This window comes from Cupressus sempervirens, chromosome 10 (genome assembly GCF_028749045.1).
Source record: "Cupressus sempervirens isolate cs-2001-9-10 chromosome 10, ASM2874904v1, whole genome shotgun sequence".
Classification (NCBI taxonomy): Eukaryota; Viridiplantae; Streptophyta; class Pinopsida; order Cupressales; family Cupressaceae; genus Cupressus; species Cupressus sempervirens.
The window spans coordinates 755060890-755077874 of NC_143127.1; the positions used below are offsets into that span (position 1 = coordinate 755060890).

General features: G+C 35.2%; 1 long non-coding RNA gene across 2 annotated transcripts; it reads left to right on the forward strand.

Moving 5' to 3' along the window:
* Positions 1-2750: 2750 nt before the first annotated feature.
* On the forward strand, positions 2751-9927 carry LOC149536074 (uncharacterized). 2 transcript variants are annotated; one of them, XR_016356850.1, is made up of 3 exons: positions 2751-4160; positions 6459-6547; positions 6685-6906. It is a non-coding gene; the product is annotated as an uncharacterized LOC149536074 (long non-coding RNA). The 2 variants fall into 2 exon arrangements; XR_016356851.1 differs by lacking the exon at positions 6685-6906 and adding an exon at positions 9716-9927 and having other exon boundaries at positions 2904-4160.
* Positions 9928-16985: the final 7058 nt, after the last annotated feature.

Sequence of the window (16985 nt, forward strand, 5' to 3'; positions counted from 1 at the left end):
ACACCTAGTCTTTGTGACTCCTCAACTCCTTTTGTCCTTTGATCCTCATTTGTTTGTTTATCTCCAGTGGCTGTCACTTGCTATTTAGGTGTATCACCTTTACTCTTCTCACTAGTGGAAATGCATTCAATGGTTGAACTTGGTTGTACAACCTCCTTTTCTCCTTCAATCTGAGGTTTTGAGGCACTTGTTGTCACATTTGCAGTACACTGATCTACTTGAACATGTGAGCTCTCTTCCTTCTTCTCTCCTTTTGACTTTATATATGCATTGCCCTTATTGTCATCATTTGTCTATTTAGGTTCTGGTGCATGTTTGTCTTCATTTTCTAACACAATTTGTTGCTTGGCAACACTCACATTTATATTTACTTGACTTTCAATTGGATTCAAAGTGAGAATAGAAAAGGGTGATGATTCTATTCATTAAGAAGTTACTTGTGTGTCAATCTTTGGATATTCTTTAACTTGCACTAACATATGATTAGTGTTCATCAACACTTCTTTTGTTGACATTTGTGTAGGAGCTTTCTCCTTATGTTCTATCTCAGTCAGTGTAGTCTTTTTTGGCTCTTCCTTTGATTTAGTCCCATCTTTCAGTATATCTTCTATAGGTTCATTCTCTATGGTGACTATTTTAGTCCACATCACACTTTCTTGAGTGATCTTGTGAATTGTGTCGACTAATTGTTCGACATCATCATAGATATCCTTCTTGTTATGTAACTGAACTATGGCTGCCTCCTTCTCTTCCCCATCCTTACTATCTTCATAATCAAACACTAAACCATAAATATTCTTCCATGTCATCTTGCTTTCTTGAACTACCTCTTCTACCATGTTCTTCAGTAACAAATATGCTCTGATTTTGGGTACAAATCTATTTTTAATATTTCTCATGGCTAAACATATTCACTGCTTGATCAATTCAGGTATAATCTGGGCCAATGAGGCTTCCCTTATTTGTCTCTCAATTACTAGTGCTCCTTTCCATTTTGCATAAATTTTATCACACAACTCCTTGGGAATCATCTTTCCTAACTCTATAGGTGTCTACTTAAAATTCACCATCATGCCCAAGATTGATTCTTCTACCTTACTTTTTTAGCATTACTTAATGTATCATAGTTTATGTAATAGAATCCAGGTAATCCTACTCTACTCCTTATGTTCTCACATACCTCATCTAAGTCTTGGGGCTTCTTGTGTGTAGAAATTCTAAATTGACTCAAGTCATCTGACTTGGTCCTCTCTTCTCCCTCTTCCTCATCATCCTTTCTAACTATGAGCCTTCTCCTTGGTTTCTTCATAGGTTTTCTTAGCTCGGATCCCTATGAGGTTGTCTTCCTCTTTGTTGAGATTCTAATTTGAGTCGCTTGGTTATCTTGACAACACCTTTCTTCTGAGGCTTGACAACTATAGTACTATTTTCCCTGGTCCTTTGTCTTGTCACCCTTGGTGGTGTAGGTATTAGTTCTATGATAGTCTTATTTAAACTCTTCTTTACCTTGGGTTCGACAACAACAATTTGTTTGTCTTTAGTTTCCTGCAGCTCGACAACCACTATTAATTTTCCTTTACCTTCTACTACTTCTTCTTCTTCTTCATTATCATCATCTTCTTCATCACCACTCAAGTCATCAGCTCTGCCCTGTGTAATCTGTAATGGCACCTCACCAAATGTACCTTTCAAGGTCTTTATCATCTTCTTTCTCTTTCCCTCCATCTTAGACACTTTAGTTTCTATCATGATTTTGATCTTTGTTGTTTCATGTGTCAAATGGCTCAACATCCTTGTCAATAGGTTCATCTAGTAGTGTTGTTATGGAAGCAACAACCTCATCAATGTTTATCTCATACCCTAATTGCCTCAACCATGCAATTCTTGGTGAACATAGGATTCCTCACTATTCTACCAAGTGGAGGAGCATTAATTACACTAACCATAGAAGAACTAGCATTAATTGCACAATCAATTAGAACTATGATGATATTAGTACTCAAAGTAACCATTATGAATTTCGTTTTAAAAAAATCTTCTAATTTTTTGTTTCAAAAATACATTTTGCTTCTTGCCAATAAGATTTTAGACAAATAGTTTTTTCTTATTTTTACAAATACTAAAAAAGAAGTTTAGGCTATGGAAACAAACTTACGACCTTCAATAAATATTTTTAGTGCATCTCATGAATTGAATAATTGCCATGGGAGGAACTAATAGAGTTATGTCCACCGTTAGTTCAATTTAAATTACAAATTACATTCAGCTCTTTAAAAGGCACATTATGTCCATTTTATTTGGGTACTGGGATGATCTCCAAACAAAGTGCACTAAAGACAAAATAAAGTCTTTTTTTTTTCCTCCAAGATTCACAAAAATAAAGTGATTTTTTTTCAAAAAAAATAAAAATTGACTACAAACTGAAGATCAAATGCTAAAATTTTGAGAAAACTGATGATATTTTGATTTTTTAAAATTTGATCAACCATGCAGTTTGTAGGGAGGATAGCGGCAGCCTTTTATTTCCCCTGCCTCTAGCGTTGTTAAAAAGCCGTTAAAAAGGCCGTTAACTTTAAACCGCACCACAGCTTTCCTGATAGAGGACAGGTGAGTACAGCCGTCCTTTTAATTAACAGTACTTGAATTTGGATTGCTATTAAGGGTTTAACTTAATTGACGTTCCTGATTTAAGTGACAGCTGGCGATTTATAATACTTATAAATAGAAAAAATGTTTAAATCTTAGTTTTGAGGATTGTGGGATTGTTTTGAGGTGGATAGATACATTATGAGCGGCTGCGATGAATTTGATAAACCCTAACATACGTCGGTGGTAAAAAATTCCAAATACAAGTTTCCCGCGGGATCTTTTGTAACGGATAGATGGCTTAATTTATATATCATATCATGTTCCTTGGCACACAAGTAACCTGCGATGCATCAGGAATCACAACGGAATTATACAAGTTCTTGGACCAACTGTTCTTCTGAGCCGGATTTGATTGTCGAAATTAAATATAGAATTATGACATCCATCTTCTTAATCCCCGTTACTATAGCGCCCAATTGACTCGGTTTATGTAGAAATTAAATTGAAATTCAGATAAATACGAATCTGATGTTTAAAATCAGAGCCCATTTTCGTTTCCCATTTCTTCTAGCAGAAGGGAGGTTGGGGATGAACCGTTTTCACTTTAGGGCGAGGATGAATTTGACCTAATTCTCCGGGGGTTTTCTATGGCAGTTCCGCCCTTTTGCCCTTTCTTTCTTTTCACGGCACAATGCAGACGGAGGGCAACGCGGAAGAAAGGGACCTTCGCAATTCTTCGGGTTTTTCCGAGAGTATTTCCTGTCGTATACCCTTTGGCCCTTGAAATTCTTTCGTCTTTGTTTCCCCAAATTTTAGCTCTCTATGTCTTGAATGGAGAAGTAAAATCCCCTGTTTCACACCGACAAGCCTTTGAACCTTCGACATTCTTTCCTTTCTTTTAACCAGCAAGATCCCGTCTTATAACCACAAACCTTTGAAATTCTTTCATCGAAATGACGCTCTATATGCCTTGGATGGAGAAACAGTATCTCCTGTCTAACACCCACAGCTATTTGAAATTTTACCATTTTTTCCACCAGTATACCACGTCCTCTCCACAAAAAACCTTGAAATTATTTTACCTTTTCCACCAAGCTGTAGGTCTCTCACATCCACAAACCCTTGAAATTCTTCCTATTTATACCAGTATCCCCTGTCCTCTCCACACCCACAAGCGCTTGATATCTTTTCATTTTTCCACCGGTATCCTCTCCACAGAAGCTTTTGAGATTCTTTTTCTCTTCCACCATTATACCCTGTTCTACGCTCACAAACCTTCACATTCTTTCATTTTTTCCCACAAGGTGCAGTTCTCTTGTGCCCTAAAGCGTTTGAAGCAGTATTAGTTACTCGGCAAGCTCACTTCCCACCACCACAATTACTGCATTTTGGAATCCCCAAAATGACGAATAGAAGCACCTTTCGAGTTGGAGGCATATACCAGGAGCAGAGATACAGAGCACAGATCGATCGTCTGAAGGATACTCCCGGAGTTGCAGCAGTTGAGATCAATCTTAAATCGAGGACTGTAACCTTTGTGCATGATGAAACTGTTACCGTCGACATGATAGGTGTGTATGTGGTCACTATCAGTGATTTCTTCCGGTTTAGTTTATTGTTTTCTAGAGAAGCCTTCATCTATGCAATGGTTGTTTTTTTGGTTTTTTTAAAGATTGTATTGTGTTCTTTCAGCTCCGAGCAAGACTGCTCTGAATTGGAGAGGGTACAATTAAAGTCTGGACTATTTTGGCTTAGTTTGGGTCTTCTATATAGGATCGTTTATAATTTTTCACAGCTCTTTCACTCCATTTAATGGTAGTTTTTGTTTTGTAGAGGACCGTTTACCCCAATCAAGGGCATAGATTGGACTTTTTTGGTGTACTTTGGCTCTTGTATGTACATGATCTTTCACTCTATTTAATGTTGATTTTTGTTTTGTAGAGGATCTTTTACCCCAATGAAGGGTTTTATGTGTTGGATTGCCCCAGATCTGAGTTAGACTGCTCTAAATTTCAGAGGCAATCAAAGATTGGTCATCTTTGGTTTAGTCTGGCTATGGTATGCATGGTATTTTGTTGTTTTTGTAAGGATCTTTCACCTCATGGAATGGTATTTATTTATTTTCCTTTGCAGAGGATTCTTGACCCCAGCCAACGCCTTTATATATAGGATTCCTTTCGCTTTAAGCAAGATTGCTCTGAATCTGAGAGGGTAAGGTCAAAAATTTGATTTTTTTGGTTTTTGATTAGTGCTTTCAGGATGATTTATTATTTTCTAGAGGATCTTTCACTCCATTTAATGGTGGCTTTTGTTTTGTTGAGGATCCTTCCCCCCAACCGAGGTCTTTATGTATTCAGTTCCTTCAGCTATAAGAATGCTCTAAATCACAGAGCATAGAATCGAAGATTGGGCTTTGTTAGTTTAATTTGCCTATTTTTTTATAGTATTTTTTAATTTTATAAAGAATCTATCAGCTCATGCGATGGTGCTTTCTTTTTCTTTTGCAGAGGATCCTTCACCCCATCCAAGGCCTTTATATATTGGATTCCTTTAGCTTTTAGCAAGACTGCTCTAAATTTGAAAGGATACAATTAAAGATTTGATTTTTTTCTTGTTTTGTAGAGGACGCTTGCCTTTTTGTATCAGATCATTCAGATCTGAGTAAGACTGCTCTGAATTGGAAAGGGTAGAGTCAAGGAGTATTTCTTTTTTGTTTAGTTTGGCTCTTAGATTCTATGTGGTTTACTGTTTTCCAGAGGATCCAACCCAGAACTACAGGGTTACTATGCAAGGCTATTGTATACAGGGCAGGTTGTTGTTTTCTGAAAGATTTTTCAATTTGTTTTATGCAGAACCCAATGCCTTTGTGTATTGGGTTCCTTCATCTCCGAGCAACTGTTCATCCAAGCCCTTTGTGTATTAGGTTACTTCGCCTCTGAGCAACTTTTCTGGATTGGATTGGGTACAAACTACAATGAAAGATTTGACCCTATTCAAATCCTGCAGTGCTCAAGCTTTCCCTCATCTTTGGGCTAAACCCTTTGTAGTGTAGAGGGTAAAATCAAAGACTCCATCAAGGGCCTTTCTGGACTGAGTTCCCTCAGCCCTGAGCATGAGATTTCCCTTTGATGCCATCCAAGGCATATAGAATTCTGAATACCATTCGATCAAAACCAAGCCTACCTATGAGCTTGCTTTTCCCAGCTGACCAAGCCATTGGATGGTTTATCATATTCTCTCATGATAGGCTTTCCAAATCCTTGCGATGATTGTGCGTTTACCATAGGTGGCTTAAATTTGTCTGTGTGAATGAAATTGAATTTTCATTATGAATCCAGTTTGGACTAAATTTAAGTAAATAGGCCAAGTTGTTTTGTGGGCTTTGACTCCATAATAACAAACAATATTTCAGCTTAGTAAATGAAAACTCCCCTGTATAACCACATGGCCTGCAGGCCTTTATCAGCCATTTAAGCTTTAAGATTGTAAGGAGTGTACCATGGAAGATTACCTGCAAAACAAAATAAGGCTTCCTAAGGAATCCAGGTGATTGTGAAGCTTCTTATGGCCCATCATGGCCAGTCCTACTTTTCTTTAAAATCTTATTGGTGATTTGGTTTTTGAATGACTTTTGGGTTTTCAATTTTTTTTAAAATTCCAGATTTTTTTTTATTATAATGGATTGTCTGATTAACATTTACAAGCCGGAGGTAATTTTTACAGTGTTCCTGGGAATGTTCTAATGGATCACCTTTATGTAAAATTATTAGTAAGTGGATCATTTTATGGTAGATGGGTTTTATGAACAATGGATTTCTGATATATATCTATGCCAATATGTTTTATTGTGTCGGTTATGTCTTCTGCAGCAAATGCTCTGAGACGTCTGGACTTGAAACCCTCTCTCATGAGGGCCAGCTGAATATGCCTGATGTAACAGCGAGCCCCCTGGGATATGGTAAGCAGTGATCATTTGTCTTATGATCTCAACGAGATTTTAATTGCTACATAATATCTTTTTCTCTGTTATAGAATTTTGTGATTGGCTGCCTTCAATATTTATGCTCTTATATGGATATTATCATATTTGTGTAGGACTAATCATGATTGGTGGACCAGACTTGAAGATTTTTTTAGCTAGTTTATATCATAGTAATAAAATGAGACAATCTTTTTGTTGTCTGTTATCTGTTATACATTTTTCTGTGGTGGAGAACTTGTGTTCTAGAAAGAGATCACAATCTCAAATTCTATTTAGATGACTATTGTAGATAAGCTCTACAAATCGAAGAGTAATAGACTTTGCCTTTTTTTTTTTTTTTTTCCGTATATGAAGATAGAGATTTAATATTCTAAAATACTCTTGTTCCATATGACAAGACATATGACAATTTTGTGTGTCGTTTAGTTCAATTATTTTTAGAAACAGACATTATTGTTATCTTTATTTAATTTGTTAAAAATGTCAAATTTGTACAAATGCGTGCCGAGTCTTGGTTGCAATAAGACAAATAGGTTTGCACGAGATAATATTATTTGAAAGGACAATGTCATATCATGAATTAAAAAGACATTGAGATTTATCTCTGTTGTGCGTGTGCAAGTTTAAAGGACCAATCTTTTAACACAGTTATTTCATTCCCATTTGTGGAGGCCATGTAATTCTGACTTGCAAATTAATCTCTTTTTTAATCAATATTCTTCACTGTTTTCAGTCACGTTACACGGACTATTGAGATAATTATAATCTAACTGATTCGATCACACTAAAAACTATACTTGTGACTATATCTACCAAAGTCTCCTTTTCAATGTCGGAGAATATCCACTTATAGAAGCCAAAGTCCGTACCTGAAGGCTGAGTGGATTCATTGGGGCGACAGACAATCACGTCAAAAATGGACTGTGACATCTCTCTTCAACGTGTCTTTACAGGGCCTTATCTCTTTGGAGTCAAAACCTTCAATTTTTAATATGGTATCCACGTAGCATATCAGCAATTTACGATTATCTAATCTTTTAGCATTTAGGTGAATATATATAGGCTAATAGTACGCAACATGAAAGACATACAATTAATTAATACATATTATATCAGAATTATAATAAAAGATATAGCTTTGATGAGGGTTAGGGTCTAGGTTCAATTGTTAAGATTATGGTTGGGCTTATGGTTTATGTTATGGTTAAGGCTTACAATTTATGTTATGGTTAAGGTAAAAGTTTTGATTAGGGTTAGAGTTAGGATAAGAGTTTATGTCACAAACATTATGATTAGTATAGTTCAAATTAGGGTTAGGTCTAAGATTTATATCATGTTTAGAATTATGATTAGAATTAGAGTGTTAATTTGGATTAGGGTTAGGATAAGGATTTTGGTCAAAACATGACTATGGTTAGGGTTGGTTTAGGTTTAAGATATAATGTTGTCTAGCACTAGAATTATGGTTGGGGTTAGAATTTAAATTTTGGGTTAGTAGTTAGGTTTACATGTAATATTACATCATGACTAGCATTAGAGTGAGGTCTTTGACTAGGGTTAAGATTATAATTATGGTTTAAGGTTTATGAATAGAATTGTAGTTAGGATTATGGTTGGAGTTAAAGGTTTGTCACTTATTTTAGGATGAAGATTATGGTTAGGGCTATGGTAAGGTATAGGATTTATATCATGGTTGGAAGTATAGCTAGGGTTATCATTTTTATTAGTGTTAAGGCTTATACAACATGTTAGGGTTGAGGTTGAGTTTAGGGTTTGTATTATGATCTTATTTTAGTTTAGGATTATGACTATGATTAGTGTTTAATCTTTTAATTCAGTCTTAGGATAAAAATTAGAATTATGGTTTGGGTGTAGATTATGGTTATAGTAAGATTTGAATCATGGTTAGTATTCTTGTTAGTATAAGGGTTAGGATGAGGAATAGGATTATGGTTAGGGTTATAATATATTAAATACTTGGTATTATCGGTTAGGGTTCTAATTAGTGTATATGCATGATAATCCTTTCATTTCCATTTATACATATTTAGGAAAGAAATAATTGATTTAGAGAAACTAATCTTAACCATACTGTCCAATTGAAAATGCAAAACGTAAAGAAAAATAAAGTAAAATACTTGAATTGTAGTTGTCTTGCATATAGACTTTAACCTTGAGTTGTGCAACTTGGCTATTAGAGGAGAGGAGAATAATTATCAAGGGCTTAACCTCCAACTGTAGACTCTTAAGTATCCCTGGGACACCACTGCCCAACCACTAAGCATCCTAGTATTAGATTGTCAGCTAAACATTCATCTAGGTTTAGAATACCTTCCATATACCTATTTTCCAATTGCTAGAAACCCCAACCTCTAGTGAATTCAAGAGCAAGCATGCCACTAACCAACCTTGGCCAAGGATTTGTGAGGGCACTATGTACTAGATCATCCACCGTTCTACTTGACAACAAGGCTATACCATGGACTATCATGAGCTGACTTAGACTTCAACATCTCTTATTATTTGGTAAAGTTACTGATTGTTCTTTTCTTTTATCATGCAAGAACACACCATAGTTTAATGGTTTTCATTTCACACCCTTCATCTATACCATGCTAGTCTTCCTCGATGAATCATTGGGTGGATATAACAGATTTTGTATTCATAACCATTGCATCTACCCGACATATGCCTTGGCATTATAAAAAGATAATTAATTATAGAAAATCTACTCTTGATTGACAATGGTGCAATCTCTTATCTCAGGGGATATATTTAATATATCCCTATATAACCTTGCACTCCAATTATTCATGATTCTAGAAAGAATATTTCTTACATGAGTAATGCCATAGTGCTGGAGCATTCTTACAACTTTATACATAGAAGAAGACATTGGATCATATCTTGATTGGATCTAACAACATTATTATAACTTTCCAAAAATAGGCTTCAACTATGTCTAACTATATCATTTAAAAGAAAAATATAAAGTTTGGCAACGATGTTTTCATGACTTGTTTAGAGGTCAGCCTTAGCAAAAGTCTCGAAAGGTTCATGAGCAATGCTAGAATTCAATGAATTCATGATCATTGATTGCTATGAAAAATATGGTATCAATTGGCTATTGACTTTCTTGTGCAGGAAGTTTAGCACTGAAATACTAAAGCTAAACAAGCAACACTTGAAGTAGGCAAAAGTATCATCTAAAATATAGAATGGAGATAGAGGATGGTATGTTTGCTAGATAAATATATGGAACTTGCAAAGAAGAATGAGAAGCAAGAAAGAGCAGAAGTAATTATGAACACAGGTGGTGGTATTTTTCTCTTGAAGGTAAGAATGTTGTATTCTAAATGAGCTATTTTTTTCATAAATCTATCATTCTTAGTTGCATTCTCAGTTACGAGAAAGATTGTGAATGTGGTGAGGAGTTACAAGATAAAAGGCCACCAACTCAATGTGGCAATAATATTAAAGTGGTCATTGAAATATTATAAGACCCGATGAAATGAAGTATAGAAATATGGCTACTCAAGTTGAATAATTAAACTCTTGCTAAGGAATAAAATTAACTCATGCTAATATCATAATATAATAATATCATGTGTAATATTATAAGAACATATCTAGCATATATGTCTTATATCAAGTGGGTGTATACATACGTCTTATTCTAATTCACATGCGTATACATATACATATGCAAGCATATACTGGTATGGCGAAATCACATGAAGCTCTAAAATCACCCAAATTCATCAAGTAACACATTTTAATTTAAGTTCATTGATCCTCTTTGGTAGTCCCAAATATACTCTTGCTTGCTTAGTCATTTACCCTTAGCCTCGGTGGTTAAAATTCATACTTGTTGACTCATAGGTTTAGTTTCCCTTGCCAATTCCTCTCTAGCAATGCTTCCCCCCTTCGATGTGCTGCTCCAAGAAAATAAATTCTCCACGATGATATCATACTCTTCAAAATAATCACAAGTACTATGAAAAGTATTTTTCATTAAATATCATAACAACTAACCACCATTTCACTTCCCATGAATTAATATTAAATAACAAACTTTCTAAGGTTTCAAGATCACAATATAATAACATCATAATGATTAACTAACATGTAATCTTTACATGAAATTGTAACGATTAACCATCTTACCATTTCACACGATCATAACTAATTTTACCTGTCAACTGACATCACATGAAAACTCAACAACTATATAAATATTTTCAATTAGGCAAAAATTTGGGATGTAACATAAACACCCCCCACCTTGCCACCCTCCCCCTATTATTCATCATCCTCGATGAATTTTTTAAATGCACAAAAGAAAATAAACAAATTTTACCCCATTTACATCATATTTATCATTGTATCAATTTTTGAATCAAAATTTGTTCATAATTCAAGTTTTTAGAATAAATGTGAAATTTTTTGGAAGATTTCATCATAATCTTCCCAAGTAGCATTTTCTTTAGCATACTAGTTCCACTAAAAATTGCACTAGGTGATATCTCAATTTCACAAGTGAAGCTTACACACCTCAATTATTCTGAGTGGCTCTATTTCCACCACTATTTGCTCTCACATCTACAAGATAATTCAATTCAATAACATTTTCGTGGCTAGTTACATATTTTTTAAGATAAGAAACATGAAATACATTCTGCATTTTGGCAAGAGTTGGAGGTAGAGCAATTCTACAGGCCACATGATTTACAAATTCCAACACCTCAAAGGGTCCCACATATCTTGGGGCTAATTTGGCATTCTTACCAAACTAAAAAATTCCCTATGAATCCTCTTTGAATTTACATAAATTTTCTCTCGGTCATTCACATCCTCTAGCTTTTAAGAGATGTAAACTACATGTTCCTCCATCTCTAGAAGCATCTCGAGCTGGACAATGATTTAGTCCTCAATTTTGTTCCAACTTATAGGGGTTCTATATATAGCCCATGTAGGGCCTCAAACAGTGTCATCTTTATAGAAGATTGATCATATAAGTTGTTATAGGAAAATTTAACCAAGGAAAGATACATCTTCCACTGATATTGTTGATCCATGCAATATACCTTTAAGAGATCCTCTAACATTTAGTTTACCCTTTCTATCTAGCCATCCATTTCTAGGTGGTGGGCTAAACTAATGTTTGCCAAAATATGAATGTCGTCCTAGCATATCTATCAAATATGATCTTTTCTAGGACTCTGTGAAGTCAAAAATTCTCTCACACAAACTTGTGAGCTATTTTTGGTACTACATCTATTAAATTTTTGGGGATGAAATGTGCTACCTTGGTTAATTGATCCATAAATACCATAATGGGATTATGCATGTTTTGTGTCATGGGTAACCCTTGGATATAATCCATTTTGAATATTTTCTATTTTCATTCGAGAACCTCATTTAGTTGTAACAAATTGGTCAAGAATCAGTGCTCTTCCTTAATCGTCTAGCATTCAAGGCATCCTTCCACATATTCCATTATTTCCTTCTTCATGCCTTTCCAGAAGTATAAAGGTTACATTAGCTAGCATCTTGGTTACTCCAGGATGTCCTAAGTAAGGGACAACATGTGTCTCATCTTTTGAATCTTTGTATCCTTAGGTATATACATCCTACTTTTATCTTTTAAGAATCCATCTCTCTCCAGTTGGTATTCTTCATATCAGGGATCTTGAGGATCTTGAAGGAGTGCTTAGCATACCTCATTGTCAAAGTCATCTCTTGGAAGACACTATAGTACCTGCTCTCCAAGCCCAACATTTATTGCTACCATGGCTGAAATATGTCTTCACAAACTCAAGATATTAGCTACTTGGGTGTGTGCACAAAGTTGGTGTACAAAAAAGTGGACACACCCCTCCAAACAAGCAAAAAATTCACTAACCTGATCGATTTTTCAATAACCTAATTGGGTTATTTAAAAGTGAAATGTCGGACAGGCTTGGTATCCAATCCTGGCTATTATACTTTAAATAACTCGATCAGGTTTTGTAAACTATATATATTTTCTATTATCCACGTTTGAGGGCATTTCTATACCCTCAAACAACAACAACAATATGGAGTGTAGAGGAGAACATCAAAACTCAATTGGGTTTAGCATAAAAAAACAAAAAAACAAAAACATTTCCATCCATGGCACCCTGCAAATGAGGTAGTTCTTCATTGTATTTGTCGTTTATGTATTTTTTTATCAAATTTTGTAATGTGGTTTAGTAATTTATGAGTTTTGTAATTGTTTTTAATTTTTTTTTAATATAGATGCATCAAGGAATCCAAGAAAATAAGGGAGAGATGAAAGACCTCCTCCATCCGTCATGACACAACCACAAAATCTTTCTAACATTACCCAAATGGTCAATAGGTTGCAATCATCTACACTTTCTCACCACTCAACCCTAGCGAATACACTTGAACAAATGGTCCAAAATGCAAATGAGGTGTCTAGGGAGGTTACAAAATGGGGTACATGGAGGGATAGGTGTTGTGCATTTTATGACGATGGGTTATCATGTCAACAAGTGAAAGATAAAGACATAAAGAAAGGTACCATATGTTCTCTTTTCACTAATCCTATATCTGGCAACTCCCTATTACACACAACCAAAAGTTTTCCTATTCATTGGTGCAATCATACTAGGATGAGAACATGTTTTTGGGATAGGTGATATATGGTATTTGACCTACCACCATGTAATAATTATGAGGTACCTCTATATTTTTTGAGAAAGCTATATTGTGAGTTCATCCTTGATGACAACCCAAATCTAAAATAAATCGTGTCTCTAAAAATTGAGATATGTTGTTATAGGCCTAGATAATGTGATCTTGTAGCACTTGACAGTTTGGCAATACCTCGTATGAGCTCAAAGAAATGTCCAATCAAAGATTGCAACCTAATGGTACTTAGAGACCCTTAGGGATGCTTCTGTTCAATGCGGTTGATATCTTTGGAGGAACATTGTAGTTGAAATGAGGTTGGTCACAGCTTAAACCTAACCAACCTGAGCTAACAGAGCAGTTGTGGATTGCTAGGAAAAGCCAACATTTCTTATTAGGTCCTAAGTTGGTCAAAAGTTGCTCAATAGGTTAAAAGTTGTTAATGATGAGAAACTAAGAAATTAGGTTACTTAATAGGTCCTAGGAATCTTAACTAGGGTCCTAGAATAGTCCTAGATGGACCCATTTGACCAAAAGATGTCAAGACGAAAAATTGCTCAAAAGTTGCAAAGTTGCTTGAGCAACTTTTGCAATTTTTTCAAAAAGTTGCAAATGGAGGTTTGGGAAGTTGTATCTACCCATTCTTAGGTATATGAGAATGGACAACATATTTTGGAAGGTTAGAAGGTTTCCAGACAAATTCCACATGTGTGTACCTATTGTATGGACTATCACAACATTTATGATTATTTTCACAGTTCTTTAATGCCCTAGTATGAATGTGTATGGGTTGGGACAAATGGCCTGACTTCAAATATTGATAGAGCAACATTTTCATCTTTCTTTTGCATATCCAAACTTGGTTTGAAGTTATTAGATTAGGGAGTTGAGGAATTTTCTTGGTGACTAGTCTGTGATTCCCATTCACAGGGTTGCTATCACAATAATGGTTCTAACCTGATTATCCACGATGGAAAATGTGTGAAACCTTGTGGGATAATAGGTTAGGAATTGTAAACAATGTTTTTTCTTTCTTTTTCATTTTTTTGACTAGTTTCCAAGCTATGGAATGATGCCCTAAGCTAACTATTAGGAGCAGATGAGTCAAGATAGTTTGAAGATGTTATTGTAGAGCATGCCCATGATCAGTTTGAGTCAATCCAATGACATGCATATAATACCTAGGATGTTACCTTGAATGAGAAATTGGATGGAAATATTGATTTGAGGTTTAAAAGGATCTAGAAGCTTTTTTGTGAAAATTGATCTAGAGGCCTAAAAGATAGGCTGGAAACTAGAGCTTGAGGGTGAATAGGGTTGTGGATGCTATGAAGCTCTATAAATTAGGATTCTTGAAGTGCTAGGAGATATCTTTCATATTCCTAAGGTCTTCCATGAGGTTGTTTGGAAGGATTTGGAGAAATGGAATAAAATAAAATGTTAATAGACCTAAAGCAAATAGGCCTAATTAGCCCTATTTGAAGATAGTGAGTTTTGAATAGTTATAGTTGTGAGTAGATATGTTAGGAAAGTTCAAGAAGGACATGGAGGGTATCTACAACATTAGTAGGAACCAAGGAAGAGTGACAGAAAGATCCTAAGCAAGGGTTAGGGTTCTAGAGGAAGGAAGGGCTAATAGGACTAGTGCCTTAATAAGGGGGATTAAGTCTATACCAATCCAGCTATACAATGTGAATGCAGGAAAGGATGAGAGTTTGCAGGTGGAGTGTTTGGAGGATTTTGATGGTATTTGGAGTGCTTTTGGGGTCATGAAATGGAGCCATAGGTGTAACAGTAGAAGATCTAGCCATTGGAAGGGGCCTTTTTATGATGGAATACATCTTATAATAGTCTAAGGATGGTGTAACAACTTTCATTTTGTAGGCATGGTATTGAGAGGTCAAACATTGAGCAAGCCCTAGATTTTTGGGGCTTTGGGGTCCGAATTGGGGCTTTTATATCTAGAGGTGTCATAGAGTTAAATTGGTTGTGTATTCCTCTAATTAGATCCATTTCATGATGGTACTGAAAGTGGAAAGGTCTAGAAGTACACCCATGAGAGGATTGCCTTGAAAATGTGGGGTATTAGGCCTATAATCTTAAAGTAAACCGAGAATTTTTGGAAGGGATGTTGCAAAACAAGTGGGGTTTATTTCTACTTATGTTTAATAAATTGGAAAAGGGTATTTGAATATACAATTTTTTTGGAAAATCTTTTGGGAAAATTTGGAGAAATCTATGAATTTTTTGTTGGGCAAGGCTAGTAGGACAGTCCTAGAAGAGGGTAGTATGGTTGTGGGTGATTAACCATTGAAAACTATCACTTGGGGAGTATTGGATATGTAATTTGGAAGGTATTGAGGATATTTTAAAGTGAGGAGCACCTACTGGAGAGATTGAGGGGTGTTGGGTTGGTTGGTTTGAAGGCAACCATAGAGCATGGGGCATGGTTGAATGCATGGATATGGAGATGAGGAAGAGGATTGAGGTTGTAGAGTCTAGTGAGGGTATGAAATGATGAAATTGACCACTGATAGGTCTATAGTGTGGGTTGAGGGTCTAAAGTTTATTCATTTGGAAGGAAGAGTAAGGTGTTGTTACAAAACAAAAGAAAACATTAGCATTCTCCTAAGAATATTTTGAAAATCTTCCATTAGCCTCTGCATCATGATCTCCAACACATATACACTCCTCCAGATCATTTGGTTGTTTCCCAACCAACTTTTTCCCTTGGTTGTGCATTCTTCACAACTTTTGCAAGAAATTGCAAAAATTGCACTTTGTAACTTTTTAACAACATTTTGCACTATTTCTCTTCTCATGCTTTATATAGGGTGGTTGAGTGGTTAATCACCCTTTAGGACTCCTCTTCAACACTTCACAACTTTCATTCCAAAATTTTATCAAGCAACTTTTGAAAGTTGCAAAGTTGCACAATACATCTTTTACATTTTTTTGCAACTTTTCACCAATTTGGTCAAATAACCTTCCTGTCATCTCAAACTTAACCAGAAACCTTAGCTATGGTAGAAACCTAACCCTAACTCTTTGTAGACCCTATTGACCTCATGATGACATCATCATCATGCCTTGTGCCAATCAGAGGGCTATTTTAAGCTTTAAAATGGGTGATATAGTGTGACAGCAAGGACACGACCCAAAACAACCCATCCAAAATTTTCATATGTTATAGAGAAGCCAAATGGGTATCCAAATCTATAATTTATTTTCTTGATGTTTTATGAAATTTAGGGACAATCGTCTAAATCCATATAAGTTCAAGGTAATTGAATATTTTTAAGGATATCATCTAACCCACAAAAAAGAATATTTATGGCATCTAAATATGCACATGTTACATGTCTTCTCTTTTTTATATACAAAATTTAACATCTAAATGTGCACATGTGACATCTCTTATCGGATTTTTATACAAAATATGGCATATAAATATGCACATGTTACATGTCTTATCTATTTTATATACAAAAATTGGCATCTAAATATGCACACGTGACATATCTTATCATATTTTTATACAAAATATGGCATACAAATATGCACATGTTACATGTCTTCTCTTTTTAATATACAAAATTTGGCATCTACATATGCACATCACTTTGAAGTTGCAATATTTCGCATAACATATATACAAGATTTTCAAAATTATTCTACCATATGTAGAATGATTAAGCTATATAGCACACAATCAATCAAGAGAACCTTCTGG